Below are 17619 nucleotides of genomic sequence, written 5' to 3' on the forward strand. Positions count from 1 at the left end.
ATGACATATGGAATTTCCATGAAAACACCTTGCACTGATGCACAATGCACTCTCAATAAGAAAGATTTATGGGTAAATTACCACTTGCTGAACAGGAAGAAAAGTGTTGTTATATTGATGTAACTTTTTCAATATATATAAAACCTTTGTGATAACATCTTGCACACCACACTTTTTTTTCTACATTTACTCTTTCCCCGGTACCATCTTGATTAATTAGATGCTCATAGGAAAACAGCTTCATGGCTTTTGTATCCGAGTCCTGTTGATTTGCTAAGTCTCTGAGAGCGCTAAGATGATAGGCATTGTCGGCTAGGAGAAGACCTGTTCAACTTGTATTCTATGAGATGACGTTGGAAATTGTAGACATATTGTTTGATGTATTTAATTAAAGGAATCTGTATTTTATTCTGTGCTTTTATGACTTGCAAAAATCGAATAGAGCTTTTATGATACATCTGCCACATAGTTAGATCAACAGCACTATCGGCGCCAGGACACCTCTGTAGGAGGTAGCTGTGCGCTTTATAAGCTTTTTTATTATTATTATGATTCTGATACATGACATTTATGTGGGCTTTCAGGTTTGGTCATAGCCACATCTTTTCATTTGACATCTTTATAAAGAAATATATAGGTTTCGAAATGTGTGGTTGATGGAGGACATGTGTCACCAGATTAACATAATAAGACTTCTGCTGACCTGTCTTGCACTGATATCAGTCACCAGGAATGCCAAAAGCTTTTGAGCGGCCTGGGTGTCAAACATCACACAAAGCCTGTCTCTGGGGTCCTGGCACCACGAGTACCTCGTTCAAAATATAAACATTATACTGAGACACAGAGAGAACGCTCCAAAATATGGCATGGCATGGCCTAGTGGAAACTGACATTATGTGGCTCTTCATAGGCTTATGACAAAAGCAGTCCTCGTTTACTTTTATGATTTATAAATATATTTAGCAGTGGCAGGGTGGAGTGGACTGTAACAACAAGGATCATATTAGTGATGTCGTAAGCACACAAGTCTACCTAAAATGGCCAACATCTAGCCCCCTAACAGGCTCTGAAGTCATAAAAACAGGCTGATCCCTCCAACTCGCTATGTATCGATCTACTTTTGAAACCTTCATTGACGCCTCCTCACATAAAATGCACCTCTCCACAATGAAGAACAAGCATTGACGAAGGTAATCATGTTGAAAATAATTGAAGAGATGAGCTGATGGTGCAGGGAGAGAAGAAACTGCCGACCCCGGCGACCCCGCCGATTTCCCTTCCTCCTGCAACGCGGCTCACCTGGCATGACAATCGTTGTGTATGCTCTCACTGCAGTCCAAGAATGAAAAAATTAAACAGCAAGAAAAAGAAAACGGACTGCCTTTGTGAGATACGAAAATAGAGCCTGATAGAGACCCGTTTCGAGGCCCCCTAAAAATAACTGCTGGTGCTCAGACTCACTTAAAGCCCTGCTATACACTCATAATTTTCCAGCAATAAACCACTGTGCATACCATTATTCCATACTACAGCTGGTTATTACACATATTCTTTCAGATATACATAGAGTATTTGTTCGAACTTGAGCTTTTTTTCCCAACAAACGCTGGTCTGTGTCAATAGGAGGGCATAATCTTCCTTTTTGTAAGGATTTGCTGTTAGCATTTATTTATTTATGTAAGTTTTATATAGCATTATTGTGGGAGATCCCTCCAAACACTCTACAGCAGACTTGACAGCAAATGCTCAGCGCCTCTGGAGCGTTGGATTGATACAAAGGGGATCGCAAACTCAAACAAGGATTTGCAAAGAAATAGGTCTCGCATTAGGAAAGTTTGAGCTATTGGTCTTGTAAATGACACATTTTTTTATTTGTGTTGGTTTTGAAAATAGCGAAATTAATAGCTTTGTCATTTACAATGCCAATACTTTTAACTTTTGCAAATGTGACACCTATAGCATTTGTAATGCAACATGTTTTGTATTTTCGTGACTTCGATGTATTGATATTACAAATAACAATGTTTAAAAAAAAATAATAATTAATACTTAAATAAAAGTGATTGTAATTTATAATGGCAATAGCTTAAACTTTAGTAAATAACTTTTGTGAAGATTATGTTCAGTGTATTTTATTGTGGCGAAAATCTAAGAACAGAAGTGAAATATTAACATCTTTTTTGATAGTTGTAATAAAGCTTGAAACATTGAGAGAACATATTTGAACCAGTTGTTGAATAGTTACACAGATTGATGCTGTGGTGGCGCTGAGTGATGTTGTGGTGGCGACGAGTGATGCTGTGGCGTTCAGTGATGCTGTAGAAGTGCATAGTGATGTTGTGGTGCCCCTGAGTGATGTTGTGGTGGCCCTGAGTGATGTTGTGGTGGCCCTGAGTGATGTTGTGGTGGCCCTGAGTGATGTTGTGGTGGCCCTGAGTGATGTTGTGGTGGCCCTGAGTGATGTTGTGGTGGCCCTGAGTGATGTTGTGGTGGCCCTGAGCGATGCTGCGGTGGTGCGATAGATAGATTGAGTGAGGGCGTAAGATAGATCGATAGAGTGAGGGCGTAAGATAGATCGATAGAGTGAGGGCGATAGATAGATAGAGTGAGGGCGATAGATAGATAGAGTGAGGGCGATAGATAGAGTGAGGGTGATAGATAGAGTGAGGGTGATAGATAGATAGAGTGAGGGCGATAGATAGATAGAGTGAGGGCGATAGATAGGTAGGTAGATAGATAGAGTGAGGGCAATATATAGATAGATAGAGTGAGGGCGATAGATAGAGTGAGGGCGATAGATAGATAGAGGGCGATAGATAGATAGAGGGCGATAGATAGATAGAGGGCGATAGATAGATAGAGGGCGATAGATAGATAGAGGGCGATAGATAGAGTGAGGCAGATAGATTGATAAATAGATAGAGAGTGAGGGCGACAGGTAGATAGAGTGAGGGCGACAGGTAGATAGAGTGAGGGCGATAGATAGGTGTGTGGTTGTGTGTGGGGTTGTGTGTGTGGTTGTATGTGTGTGTGGTTGTATGTGTGGTTGTGTGTGTGGGTGTGGTTGGGTGTGATTGTGTGTGTGGTTGGGTGTGATTGTGTGTGTGGTTGGGTGTGATATTGTGTGTGTGTGGTTGTGTGTGTGATGTGGTTGTGTGTGTTCGTGTGGTTGTGTGTGTGTGGTTGTGTGTGTGTGTGTGTGCCTGGTTGTATGTATGTGTGTGTGCGTTTAGAGAAGGATGCATGTGGAAGAGAGCAGCAGATCAGCACGGGAGAAGAAAACAGGGAGTTAGAGAAGGAGGCGGTGGAAGGGAACAGCAGATCAGCACGGGAGAAGAGAACAGGGAGTTGGAGAAGGGGGCGGGTGGAAGAGATCAGCAGATCAGCACGGGAGAAGAAAACAGGGAGTTAAAGAAGGAGGCGGGGTGGAAGAGAGCAGCAGATCAGCACAGGAGAAGAGAACAGGGAGTTAAAGAAGGAGGCGGGTGGAAGGGAACAGCAGATTGGCACAGGAGAAGAGAACAGGGAGTTAGAGAAAGAGGCGGGTGGAAGAGAACAGCAGATTAGCACAGGAGAAGAGAACCGGGAGTTAAAGAAGGAGGCAGGTGGAAGAGAGCAGTAGATCAGCACAGGAGAAGAGAACAGGAAGTTAAAGAAGGAGGTGGGGTGGAAGAGAGCAGCAGATCAGCACAGGAGAAGAGAACAGGGAGTTAAAGAAGGAGGCGGGTGGAAGAGAACAGCAGATCGGCACAGGAGAAGAGAACAGGGAGCTAGAGAAGGAGGCGGTGGAAGAGAGCAGCAGATCAGTAGGGGAGAAGAGAAGAGAACAGGGACTTAGAGAAGGAGGTGGGTGGAAGAGAGCAGCAGATCAGCACAGCAAAAGAGAACAGGGAGTTAAAGAAGGAGGCGGTGGAAGAGAGCAGCAGATCGGCAGAGGAGAAGAGAAGAGGGAGTTAGAGGAAGAGGCGGGTGGAAGAGAATAGCAGATCAGCACAGCAAAAGAGAACAGGGAGTTAAGAAGAAGGTGGGGTGGAAAAGAGCAGCAGATCAGCACAGGAGAAGAGAAGAGAACAGGGAGTTAGAGAAGGAGGCAGGGTGGAAGAGAGCAGCAGATGAGCACGAGAGAAGAGAACAGGGAGTTAGAAAAGGAGGTGGGTGGAAGAGAGGAACAGATCAGCACAGCAGAAGAGAACAGGGAGTTAAAGAAGGAGGAGGGGTGGAAGAGAGCAGCAGATCAGCAGAAGTTAACAGGGAGTTAAAGAAGGAGGCGGGTGGAAGAGAGCAACAGATCAGCACAGGAGAAGAGAAGAGAACAGGGAGTTAGAGAAGGAGGTGAGGTGGAAGAGAGCAGCAGATTAGCACAGCAGAAGAGAACAGGGAGTTAAAGAAGGAGGCGGGTGGAAGAGAGCAGCAGAACAGCATGGGAGAAGTGAACAGGGAGGTAGAGAAGGAGGTGGGGTGGAAGAGAACAGCAGATCAGCACGAGAGAAGAGAACAGGTAGTTAAAGAAGGAGGTGGGTGGATGATAGCAGCAGATCAGCACATGAGAAGAGAACAGGGAGTTAAAGAAGGAGGCGGGTGGAAGAGAACAGCAGATCGGCACAGGAGAAGAGAACCGAAGTCACAGAAGGAGGCGGTGGAAAAGAACAGCAGATCAGTACAGGAGAAGAGAACAGGGAGTTAGAGAAGGAGGTGGGGTGAAAGAGAACAGCAGATCAGCACCGGAGGAGAGAAAAGGGAGTTATAGAAAGAGGCGGATATAAGAGAGCAAAAAGATCATCACAGGAGAAGGCAACAAGGAGTTAGAGAATGAGGCGGGGTGGAAGCTAAGAGCAGATCGGTACAGGGGAAGAGAACGGAGTTAGAGAAGGGGGCGGGTGGAAGAGAGCAGCAGATCAGCACAGGAGAACAGAACAGGGAGATAAAGAAGGAGGCGGGTGAAAGAGTAGCAGATCAGCACAGGAGAAGAGAGGAGAACAGGGAGTTAGAGAAGGAGTTGGGGTGGAAGAGAGCAGCAGATCAGCACAGGAGAAGAGAACAGGGAGTTAAGGAAGAAAGCGGGTGGAAGAGAACAGCATATTAGCACAGGAGAAGAGAACAGGGAGTTAGAGAAGGAGGCGGGGTGAAAGAGAACAGCAGATCAGCACAGGAGAAGAGAAAAGGGAGTTAGAGAAGGAGGCGGGGTGAAAGAGAACAGCAGATCAGCACAGGAGAAGAGAACAGGGAGTTAGAGAAGGAGGCGGATGGAAGATAGCAGAAAGATGTAGTGTGGTAGAGTGAGGGTGGTAGAGTGAGGGCGGTAGATTGAGGGCGGTAGAGTGGGAGAGTGAGGGTGGTAGAGTGAGGGCGGTAGAGTGGTAGAGTGAGGGCGGTAGAGTGAGGGCAGTAGAGTGGTAGAGTGAGGGCGGTAGAGTGAGGGCGTGAGGGTGGTAGAGTGGTAGAGTGAGGGCGGTAGAGTGGTTGGGGACGGCGTTGCGCAGGAGCAAGGGGGCTGGCTTGCGGGAAGGGACATTTGCATGAATTGGGTGCTCGCCATGCAGGGGCCTTTCATCCTTCTGGGGCCGGTTGGAGTGTAGTTCTGCGGGCGCTGGGACCCCCCCCCCCCCACACACACACGTGGGGTCAGGCGCTGTTGGTAAGGGGGGATTGCAGTGGAGGATGCGGGATGGCCGAGGGCGACGGATGCAGGGGTGCCGCACAGACAATTACCCTCGGCAATAAATAGAATAAAATCAAGCATTTGCAATGCAATAGGTCTCGCCTTAGGAAAGTTTGAGCTATTGGTATTGTAAATGACAAATGTTTTATTTATGTTTTGTTTTTGAAAATAGCGAAATTAATAGCTTTGTCATTTACAATGCCAATAGTTATAACTCTCGCAAATGTGACACCTATAGCATTTGTAATGGAATATGTATTGTATTTACGTGACTTACATGTATTGATATTACAAATAACAATGGCTTTTAATTTTTTTTCAATAATTAATACTTAAATGAAAGTTATTGTAATTTATAATGGCACTAGCTTAGTTTTGTAAATAACTTTTGTGAAGATTATGTTCAGTGTATTTTATTGTGACTAAAATCCAAGAACAAAAGTGAAATATTAACATCTTTTTGTTACATTTGTAATAAAGCTTGAAACATTGAGAGAACATATGTGAACCAGTTGTTGTTGAATAGTTGCACAAATTGATGCTGTGGTGGCGCTGAGTGATGTGATGGCGAACGAGTTATGCTGTGGCCTTCAGTTATGCTGTGGTAGCGCATAGTGATGTTGTGGTGCCCCTGAGTGATGCTGTGGTGGTGCAGAGTGATGCTGTATGCTATGCTATGTTTTGTTTTGCTATGCTATGTTTTGTTTTGCTATGCTATGTTTTGTTTTGTTATGCTATACTATGTTTTGGTATCCTATGCTTTGATTTGTTATGCTATGTTTTGTTATGCTGTTTTGTTATGCTATGCTATGTTTTGCTATGCTATGTTATGCTATGTTTTGTTATGCTATGCTATGTTTTGTTGTGTTTTATTATGCTATGCTTTGTTTGAATATGCTATGTTTTGTTATGCTGTTTTGTTGTGTTTGGTATGCTATGTTTTGCTATGCTATTATATGTTTTGTTATGCTATGTTTTGTTGTATTTTGCTATGTTTTGTTGTGTAGCATGTCTTTTAAGATGAACAATCGAATAAAGACTTCTTTTGACTTGACTTGTTATGCTATGTGTTGTTGTGTTTTGTTATGCTATGTTTTGTTAGGTTATGCTAAGTTTTGTTATGTTATGCTATGTTTTGTTAGGTTCTGCTAAGTTTTGTTATGTTATGTTTTGCTATCCTATGGTTTGTTTTGTTATGCTATGCTATGTTTAGTTTTGCTATCCTGTGCTTTTTTTGTTATGCTATGCTATGTTTTGTTTTGTTATGCTATGCTTTGTTGTGTTTTGCTATGCTATGCTTTGCTTTGCTATGCTATGTCTTATTATGCTATGTTTTGTTATGCTAAGCTTTGTGTTGTTATGCTATGCTAGGTTGTGTTTTGCTATGCTTTGTTGTGTTTTCTTATGCTATGCTGTTTTATGTTATGTTATGTTTTGTTATGTTCTGCTATGTTTTGTTCTGCTATGTTTTATTGTGTTTTGTTATGCTGTTTTGTTATACTATGCTATGTTTTGTTTTGTTATGCTTTGTTATGTTATGCTATGCTTTGTTTTGTTATGCTATGCTTTGTTTTGTTATGCTATGCTTTGTTTTGTTATGCTATGTTTTGTTACGCTATGCTATGTGTTGTGTTTTGTAATGCTATGCTTTGTTGCGTTTTGCTATGCTGTTTTGTTTTCTTATGCTATTTTGTTTTCTTATGCTATGTTTTGTTTTGCTATCCTATGATTTGTTTTGTTATGCTATGTTTTGCTATCCTATGTTTTTTTTGTTATGCTATGCTGGGTTTTGTTATGCTATGCTATGTCTTGTTATGCTATGCTGGTGAGGGTGAGTGAGGGTAAATGAGGGTGAGAGGGTGTGAGGGTGAGGGGGGTGTGAGGGTGAGGGGGTGTGCGGGTGTGTGAGGGTGAGGGTGTGTGAGGGTGAATGGGTGTGAGGATGGGTGAGGGTGTGTGAGGGGAGACGGTGTGAGGGGGAGGGGGTGTGAGGGTGAGGGGGTGTGAGGGTGAGGGGGTGTGAGGGGGTGTGAGGGGTGCAAGGGTGAGGGGGTGTGAGGGTGTGTGAGGGGGAGGGTGTGGGGTGGTGAGGGTGTGGGGTTGTGAGGGGGTGTGAAGGTGAGGGTGTGTGAAGGGGTGAGGGGGAGGGTGAGGTGAGGGGGAGGGTGAGGAGAGGGTGAGGAGAGGGTGAGGAGGTGTGTGAGGGAGAGGAGGTGTGTGAGGGTGAGGAGGTGTGTGAGGGTGAGGGTGTGAGGGTGTGTGAGGGTGAGGGTGTGTGAGGGTGAGAGGGTGAGTGAGGGTGAGACGGTGAATGGGTGTGAGGGTAAGTGAGGGGGAGGGTGTGTGAGGGTGAGTGGGGGTGTGAGGGTGTGTGTATGGGTGAGGGGTGCAAGGGTGAGGGGGTGTGAGGGTGTGTGAGGGGGAGGGTGTGGGGTTGTGAGGGTGAGGGGTTGTGAGGGGGTGTAAGGGTGAGGGGTTGTGAGGGGGTGTAAAGGTGAGGGGGAGGGTGAGGAGGTGTGTGAGGGTGAGGGGGTGAGGGTGAATGAGGGTGAGGGTGTGTGAAATGTTTGTTGATTTTTGTATTCATTAATGTTCCTTAGATAAATAACATGACTGTGATTCACGATCAGCAAAGCATGATGCAATAGCAAAGAAACAGAGGTAACTCGCAACATAACCAAGAGATTTACAGAGAAATGCACATTAGCAGATCATTCCAGGGCAAAGAAGGGCTTGCAAAGAAAGGTTTACAATGCCCTGCTGAGAGAACAGGGGACAATCCGACAGATGCATGCTAACAGTTTCAAAGTCTTACGGCTTTGCGGGTGAAAGCTTCTTTTTTTTTTTTTTATTCCTTATTTTGAGTGATTAAAGTAGCATTGCGAATTTACTTCTGGTGCTGTGAAAAGCAGCTAGAATCACAGGTTTTTCATGGAGACAACAGGGTTAGTAGCAAAGAACTGTTTTATGAGCGATTCACAGGATTTTTTGTAGAATTCTAACTCCATACAGGAGAAAATGAAGGCTAACAAGGTGTGGAGTCTTATTATTCATCTCCATAGTACACGAGGAGAAGGGGGCGGATCTGCCTATTAGTAGGAAGCATTTTAATTCAAATAGGGGTTAACAAGAGGACTTGGAGAGATGTTTTACTCTGCAGCAAAATGCCACATTTCACAGATAGAAAGAAAGCCATGGATTCAGTTTTAAAACTGTGGAGTGCCAAATGGGAACAAGCTCTCGGCATTGCTGTGGCGGGGGAGTGCATTCCTTTGAAGTCTGATGCGGCGGGCTGGGGAGCGGCAGCCTTTGAAATCTGATGCGAGGCACAGACAAATGGGTGTTTGTGACGCGGCTGATTTGTGCACGCGCATAGATCACATGAACTGTGTCTAATCCGCCGTTTTGGTAGACTTTTCGGACCGCTTACTAGAATCTCGACAAACAAGCATTGCTAAAGCAATGCTTTAGGTCGAGACCTAACAGCTAACCATGATGAGCTCTTAGAAGAAAGCACAACACAGAAGGAGAAGAAATCCAGAGAGCGCTCACCAAATGGTAGCGGAGCAAGACTGGAGGATACCTGAATTCACCAACTCCCAGGAAGTGATTGTGGAGAAAAGCACAGATTGCAGACAATAGTCGTGGAGGAGACCATGCATGTTTTTGGATCTCCACATTTGCTTTAAAGAGTAACATTACTTGAAGAGGGTGAATAGTCACCAAAAGTAAATAACAATGCACTTGAAATTAAGGACAGTGTAACTAACACACACGTATACAACTGGGGAGTTACATAATGCAGAACAAAAGATACACGCATATGGAGTCACAGGAACAAAAAAACGAGCTGCGAAGTAAAGAGAATCATTCCCCTTTAAACAACCAACATGCCAGCGCCAGGATCAGGGCTATACTTGTATTCTTTGGTAATTTTCTGCTGCGACAGGCTATCTTTGAAAAGGGGCATCCTGATGCAAGGCCAGCAGCGGATGGCTGCTCGTTTTTGGTTAGACCAAATGTCTGCCACGCCACAGTGGAAAGACGATGGCAACTGAGACAGCTGATGCAACGATCATAGGCTAAAGGAATGCAGGCTTTTCTGTTAAGCCAAGCCAAGCTGAAAACCATCACTCAGGATAAAACATATTATTTCTCTTCTGAAGTGAAGGGCAAGCAGTTTTTGGATCGTTCGCTATAGCAATCTGGTGCATCAATGTTAGGGAAAGGGGGGGAGGCAGGAATGGGGGTAAGAAATTTGTGAATTTTGTCATAGGTAGTAGGTATTGTAGGAGTCTCTGCTCAATATATTTTGGTCTCCATCTTTTTTTTCTTTCCTGTTTTTTTATTTAAAGGATTTTTGCTTTTTGGGAGCAGGGCGGGGGGTGAAGGTGTGGAGGGGACACCTTGGGGGTGGCATTTACATCAATGGGCCAATTCAGGCTCAAATTCCTTAGTAGGGTGTGGAGGGGTGGGAGGGAGTGATGTGGAGGGGAGGGAGGGGTGATAGGGAAGTTAAGTGGGTTAGGGGGGTGGGGTGGTTGCAGGGGGTGGAGTGGGAGGTAGCAGGTGGTAGGGAGGGAGTAGGAAGAAGCAGAAAAGGTATGGGTCACAAAATATCTGGTAAACAGCAGAGAGTAAATGAGGCTAATTAATACAAGCAGGGTCAAAATGATTAAATACTGAGAAACAAGATGGCTTATTTTGTGAAAGTCACAATTAGAGGAGTTTTTGATGCAGGGTAGAATGCCTATCTGTACAATGCATGTCTGCGGCCTGAATGATAAGGGTTAAAGGGGCAGAATAGCATTGGGGCTCAGGACTGTGAGCCAGATGTAATATGTTTGAAAGAAACCCTTGTCTCGTGGGAGAAAAGGAAGTTATTAGAGAACCTGGGATACATACTGTTAAGTTCCACGATGCAGGGGAGTACTACAAGAGGGGTAGCAAATATTATGGCCAACTAAGCTGTAGGTGTGCCAATCAAAACCAAAGCTGATACAATAGGTAGGTGGGTCATTGCAGATATTAGTATTGATAGTGGGAGGGACACCATCTGCTCTCTATATGGTCCTAAAATATATGATCCAGCCATGTTCAATGCGCTCATCTCAAGTTGTCAACTTGGCCTACCCCTTTCATTCTCTTCGGGGATTTCAACTTGCATATTGAAGTAGAAAGGGTTAATGGGCAACTATTTGCATATGCAGGTAGGAAGCCACTAGTCTATAAGGCTGTGCAGCAAATGATTAGAGATCCTGGCTTAACTGATGTATGGGGAGAGGTTAAATAACCAGATCTTAGATTTACATTCTTCTCTTATCCCCACAATAAGCTGGTTCGCCTTCATTATTTTTTTGTAACCTCCTTAGTATGGCAGGAAGGAATTGAATCTTTCCCAAGGGTCTTATCAGACCACAAACCACCATTACTCCAGTGTGCATTAGCAGGCCTGGAAAGGCAACCTAGAGCCTGGAAATTTGATAGGAAGCTATTAAATGAAACAGATTATCAGACACACATGCAGCTGAGGGATTATATGTTGATAAATCAGGGAACCAATAGTCTGGCACTCTAAAGCAGGAGTAAGGGGGGAGACTATGAGCTTTAGTCTGTTTAACCCGGGGGCCGTCCGACGTCACAGTGGGCATGTGCGGAGGACGGCCGGGGGCCGTCTGAACCCCGCCCACTGATTATTCTGCCAGCACCGCAGCGGAATTCGCGCCGCGGTTAAACAACAGCAAAACCGTGTCCAGTTGCAGGAAATATATGATGGTTTTTCTAAAAATGAGGCAGAGTTGGCTAATACAATCAGATTTATATGAGCAGTCAATCAGATAACATAATTGGTATAAATCGTTAGTTTAGATCAGAGCTGTAAAAGATATATTAAGAAGAGCTCATGAACCTTAGTTAAATATTTATACATCAAATGAACAAAAAATGCAACAAACCAAAACCTGAATTCACCAAGCGATTTAATGCACTTAGTTGCTGGTGAAAGATCAAATTGAATTCAATCAAGAGAGGGATGGAGGTTGCTCCAAGGGGGACCCAAACCTCCCCTTCTTTACCCCCTAGGTGACTTAGCCACCTTCTCTCAGTTTGCTCTTCAACACCCCACCCCAGTCCTGAAGAAGATCCGCACGGCCGAGGCCCCCAATTTCCCTTGAGCCCCAAGTCGGATCGAAACGTCGACGCCCCTGGATAGGCCTAGACTGACTTTTTTGTGTGACCCTAACCGTGCAAAAATGGAATTCTTTTCTGTACCTGTGTAGATCATATTAATGATATGAATTATATATGTGGCTAGGCTGTATATGACGGTGATTAACAACCGTACGTTTTGTATAAAAAGAATACTAAGTTCCTAATTCCTTCTATGACTCTAAATCTCTTTCCTTTTCACTGACCTACACCGAGCACTTTTCTCATATGCATGGTCCTCCTTGGAGCAATCTACATCCCTCTTGATTGAATTCAATTTGATATTTCACCAGCAACTAAGTGCATTAAATCGCTTGGTGAATTCAGGTTTTGGTTTGTTGCATTTTTTGTTCATTTGATGTATAAATATTTAACTAAGGTTCATGAGCTTTTCTTAATATATATCTTCTACAGCTCTGATCTAAACTAACGAATTATACCAATTATGTTATCTGATTGACTGCTGTTATAAATGAGGTTCTAGGACCACTGTCTTTTGTACCAATAAGTGCCCAGGTCCAGGACTATTCTTGGGTAAACCCCATTTTTATTTGAAATGGCTAATACAATCAGGCAAGGGCTGGATAGTGGAGAAATCAGACAGAAAATAGTAGTAAACAAGGCTAGAATTAAAGAACAATATAATAAGGAGGTGGCTGCTAAATATCAAAACTATAGGGCGGAGTGCTATGAATATGGAGAGAGCCCCAGCAGGCTGTTGGCACATCGCAGAAGGAGGTAGAAAGAGGGGGTGGAGGCTATCTGTGATTAACAGGGGAGGAGGACAGATGTCCCTGCTGTGATACTGGAAGTATTTTGCAATTATCATTTTGAATTATACGCAGAGGATATTTCTCCACAGTCAAATTGCTATACCAACTGTTTAAGGGGAGCATATTAAATGGGGAAGAGACAGCTTCCCATGAACACCTACGGCCTCTGACGAGGTGGCAACGGAAGTGAAAGCTTTGGCAAGGGGAAACGCCGCGAGACTAGACAACATTTTGCTGGAATTTTATGCAGTATTTCTCCCTGAGCTTTTAGAAGCCATATCCTTCACATTTTTGACTGCACAGTTAGAGGGGGATACCGTCATCATGGGAAGATACTAATACCGTAGTATGAAGAAGAAGGGGAAACGTCCCCTAAACCCAGGGTCATATAGAGCTTTGGGGAAGGTTATAACCAAGCTTGTTTCAACCCATCAACATGGTTTTATCCAGGGCGGGACACCATCGATAACGTCCACGGGCCAATTACGCTTTTGGATTTAGCAGAGATTACTAATTCACCTATGGGCTTAGTGTTTTTAGATGCAGAGAAAAACTTCGACCGAGTCTCCTGGGGTTACCTCTGGGAGGTACTGAGGATGTCCTTGCTCGCCTCTGTTATTTGTGCTATATATTGATCCGTTTATCTCTCGACTGGAAGGTAATAATAAGATCCAACAACTAATTGTGACTCGAGCAATATAAAGTGCTGGCATATGCCGACTATATTGTTGTTGTCATGCCAGACCCCCGCAACGTGTTAAAAATCATTGTAGAAAAAGCACGTGTATTCGGAGTGAATGCAGAATATCACCTTAATGGGGGCAAGACCCAAGTGATCAGTACAGAAAGCTCTAATCTCTGGGACAAACAATGGGTAGCAAAGGCAATCTATCTGGGAGCAATGATCACAGCTGATATAGGGAAAATAGTACAACTGAGTCTAGCCCCATTATTTAATGAAATCAAGCAGGATCTGCATAGAATGAATCATCTGCATTTGGCATTGGACAGGAGGGGTAACATATTGAAAATGATTGTTCTCCCGAAAATATTGTATTTATTTAGGACTATCCCACATGAGATACAGGGGAAGGGGCTAACGAAGTTGGAAAGATTATGCAATAGCATTGTGTCACAGTTTCGGCAACCAAGGAGGGCTCAAGATTTATGATGCTCCCCAACAATTCGGGAGGATGGGCGGTTCCTAGTTTTTAACTATACTACTGGTCCAACATGCTGCAGCAGTTTTGATAACTGGTAACACTAACAATATAAGCCCGGCAGCGGCTCAGTCGATTTATCAACTTACGTTGTGCTCCGATGTAAAGGGCTGCTTTCTAAGGAACATAGTGAAGAGCTACTATAAAAAAAAACAAGTTTAAGACTGTCATTGGGGTCTTGTGTCAGATTAGAAGGAAGATATCAATCACTACAGTGAATCGTTATACTCCCCTGTTCTACCAGGTATTTTCCAAGATGGTATGTGTAAGCGATATGTGGAGTGTGGGTTTGTGAAGCTGGGGGATCTATATCAAAAAGATCAGCTCTGCTCTTTGTGCAACCCCAGGAGAATTTTGGGTCAACTAAGGAAAAGATCCAAGATTAATTACCTTGGTAAAGTTGATGAAAAAACTATCAACTTCTGAATATCCAGTTGTAGTTGTAGTGGACCAAGGAAACGATTGGGCAAATCTATGACACTTTAACTGAGGGCATCCCAGATTATATCGAACTCCAGAATGTGAAATGGAAGTCAAGACTGGGGGTGGATGGGTCAGACGTCAAGAGGTCTCTGGAGATATGCAATGGGACACTATTGACAGCCAGCCTCCCAAGTCAATATTTTAAGACAGCTTTGGATCTGTATTACACACCCAAGAAATTATTTAAATGGGGTAAGAGACCAGACTCAAATTGTCACAGATGGGGGGCTGAAGAAGCGGATCTAATACATATGCTTAGTACTTGTCCCAGGTTGAAACCACAGGTTTTATTGGGCTGATCCTTAAACATCATGTGAACATCACGCCTCAAGTAATTCTCCTGGGGCTCAGTGAGGATTTGGAACTCCCTAGCGGGGGAGGATATCTGATTTTTGTTGCGATAGCTATAGATCGAATGTGCCTCGCATCTGGATGGATTAACTGAGATGCCCCAACGTACATGTAATGGAGATCAGACTTCTTGGCTATGTATTGTATGGAAAAAGGCATCTATGAGGGGAAGAGGGCACGGAATTGGGTTAAACTGATCTGGGCTCCTGTGAAGGAATGGTTGGAGATGATCAATAAAGATAACGATATGCAAGGGTAGCACAGGAATATCGATTAGGGATAGATAAGGGCTACCAATGAGGAGTTATTGAGGGGCATTATATTAACTATATACACATAAAATCACAAAAGCACTTTATCCCAAATCAGCTATTATGCTGCGGTGTTATCATTGTACTGTCGATTTACGTTGTCTATATATGACCCTGCTATATTTAATAGGTTTTAGTACTTGATTAACTTTAGTGTTGCCTATAGATAACTTCTGTATCTTATTCATTTCGATCAATTGTATTTCGGATAAAATGTTACCCATACCTTACAAAAAAATCAATAAATATGTTTGGGGAAAAAAAGAGATACAGATCAAAATGCAACAAATTGAACAGTACCTCAAAAAAGTAACCTTGACGGAAGAACTGAAAAAAATACTGAGGAAAGTGAAAAAGGGATCAACAAACACGAGGGGGAAGTAAAAGTAAGAAAACAAAAGAAATTTCAAAGCAACAAAAACGATTCAAATGAAGGTAACATCTTTGTACTTGTAAAGAGGTTTGGTAATTTTATGAAACGATATTTACTAGAAGAAATAACTGCTGAGCAGTATACATTGAACTTGCTCATCGTATAAGAACTAAACTCAGTTGAAGGAGAAGGACTTTCTACAAGCATTAACACATCGAAACCTACAGTGTCTTTGTTTCCTTTGACAAAATGAGAATACTGCTCCAATATCAGAAAACACAGGGAAGAGGAGCAATCCTGGGCAAATAAAGAGGAAGAGGAAAATGAGAAGGGGGACAAAAAGGAGAAAAATCAAGACCCACAAGTGAGAGAACAGATGGGGCATAAGGTTGGAGATATAACGCTGGATAATGTAATACCATTAATGGGTTTGTCTAATTAATAACTAAGTAATATAGAAATGGTAGTAATAAGAAAAGAACTTGTGTCCAACCTCATATTTTGTTGTTAAGGCCGTATTTTTAGAGCGCACGGCTACCCCAGGAGGTGTCCCGGCGCTTTGGCAAAGAGGCCTGAAGTCCTAGAATACAAAGGCAGAAAACGCTACAGTCACAATGGTTACACGGAAAAGAGCATGGTCTTCAGCTCTTTCCTAAAAGCTAAGAGGCTGTTAGCTTTACGGAGGGAGAGAGGGAGCTCATTCCAAAGGCACGCTGCCATATATTGGAAGGACCGACCTCCCATCCGAACTCGTTTGACAGTAGGCACCTCCATTTTAGCCAAGTCGGCTGACCGCAGCATCCTCCGTGGCACATAGAAAGCAGTACGCTTTCTAATGTAGTTGGGACCTACATGATGAAGGGCTTTGAACGCCAGCGTGAGAATTTTGAACCTGATTCTTTTAGAAATAGGTAACCAATGCAACCTATTTAAAAGCAGAGAAGCACCGGCTCTCCTTGGCAGGCCAAATATGGCTCGGGCCGCCGAGTTTTGAACGATTTGCAGTCTCGCCAGAAGATACTTGGGCAGACCTGCAAAGAGCGCGTTTGCGTAATCTAACCGTGACCCTACTAGTGCCTGGACTATAGTCTTTCGATACTGCAGGGAAAGCAGTGGCAGAAATTTCCTCAGCATTTTAAGAATGCCGAAGCATTTCCCTGCTAGCCCCATAATATGGGGACGGAACGATAGATCGTCATCAAATACTACTCCAAGATTTTTCACTTGGGAGGATGACTTCTCAGGAGGGAACATGTCCTGAGGCCACCATGACTTCCAGCTCGGGTCGGGGGCACAGCCAAAGAAAAGCAGCTCAGACTTATCCGAGTTGCACTTCAGGCTGTGCCGCTGAAACCACGCAAAGACTGCACTCAGACAGTCTTTAATCCTGTCGCCGTCAAAGACCTCTCCTTTGCTGCACGTGAACAGGAGCTGGGTGTCATCAGCATATGAGATGACCCGGGTCCCAAAAGCCTCAGCTACCATCGCCAGAGGAGCCATATAGATGTTAAAAATGGTGGGGCTCAGAATGGAACCTTGAGGAACCCCGACCTCTAGCGATGGCATTTCAGCTGAGAACGGTGGAGCCCAGATCACCTGTCGGCGGCCCGATAGAAAGGATTGAAACCAATCCAACACCGTCCCCCGCAGTCCGATCTCCCTGAGTCTTAAAAGGAGACCAGCATGAGGGACGGTGTCAAAAGCCGCCGACAAGTCCAACATGACCAACATCGCCTTTCCCCCTCGATCGAGCGTCTCCCTGATGGCATCGGTCACCTCCACAAGGGCTGTCTCCGTGCTATAATTGGCACGGAAACCCGATTGAGAATCATGGAGGAGGTTGTTGTTCTCAATAAAGGTGGTAAGTGTATGCTGAACATGCTTCTCAACCACCTTCGCCAGAGCAGGGAGGAGGGAGATTGGTCTGTAGTTGGCCGGCAGCAAAGGATCTAACAGAGGTTTTTTGATCAGCGGCAGAATAAGCGCGTGTTTCCATTCCCTGGGCACCACTCCAGAACTCAAAGACAAATTGAGCAGGGGGTTCAACAAGCTGTTTACTGCCGATGCCACCCTGGCCAAACACTTTGCTGGACATGCATCCAGGGGCGAGCCGGATTGAAGCCGAGACAGTAGCTCCAGCGACGTTTTTTATTACGTGGAAACCAGGATCAGTTTATTTAATTATATTAGCAAAATAAAATTGGCTAAGGTACATGCAGAAAACCAAGGAACAAAACAAACG

The 17619-nt window shown here is 44.0% G+C and overlaps 1 long non-coding RNA gene across 2 annotated transcripts in view; it reads left to right on the forward strand.

Moving 5' to 3' along the window:
• LOC144823144 (uncharacterized) overlaps nucleotides 1-17619 on the forward strand; it is a 683784-nt gene that overhangs the window by 658971 nt on the left and 7194 nt on the right. The window lies entirely within an intron of this gene.

Source organism: Lissotriton helveticus, chromosome 3_1 (assembly GCF_964261635.1).
Source record: "Lissotriton helveticus chromosome 3_1, aLisHel1.1, whole genome shotgun sequence".
In the NCBI taxonomy this organism is placed as follows: Eukaryota; Metazoa; Chordata; class Amphibia; order Caudata; family Salamandridae; genus Lissotriton; species Lissotriton helveticus.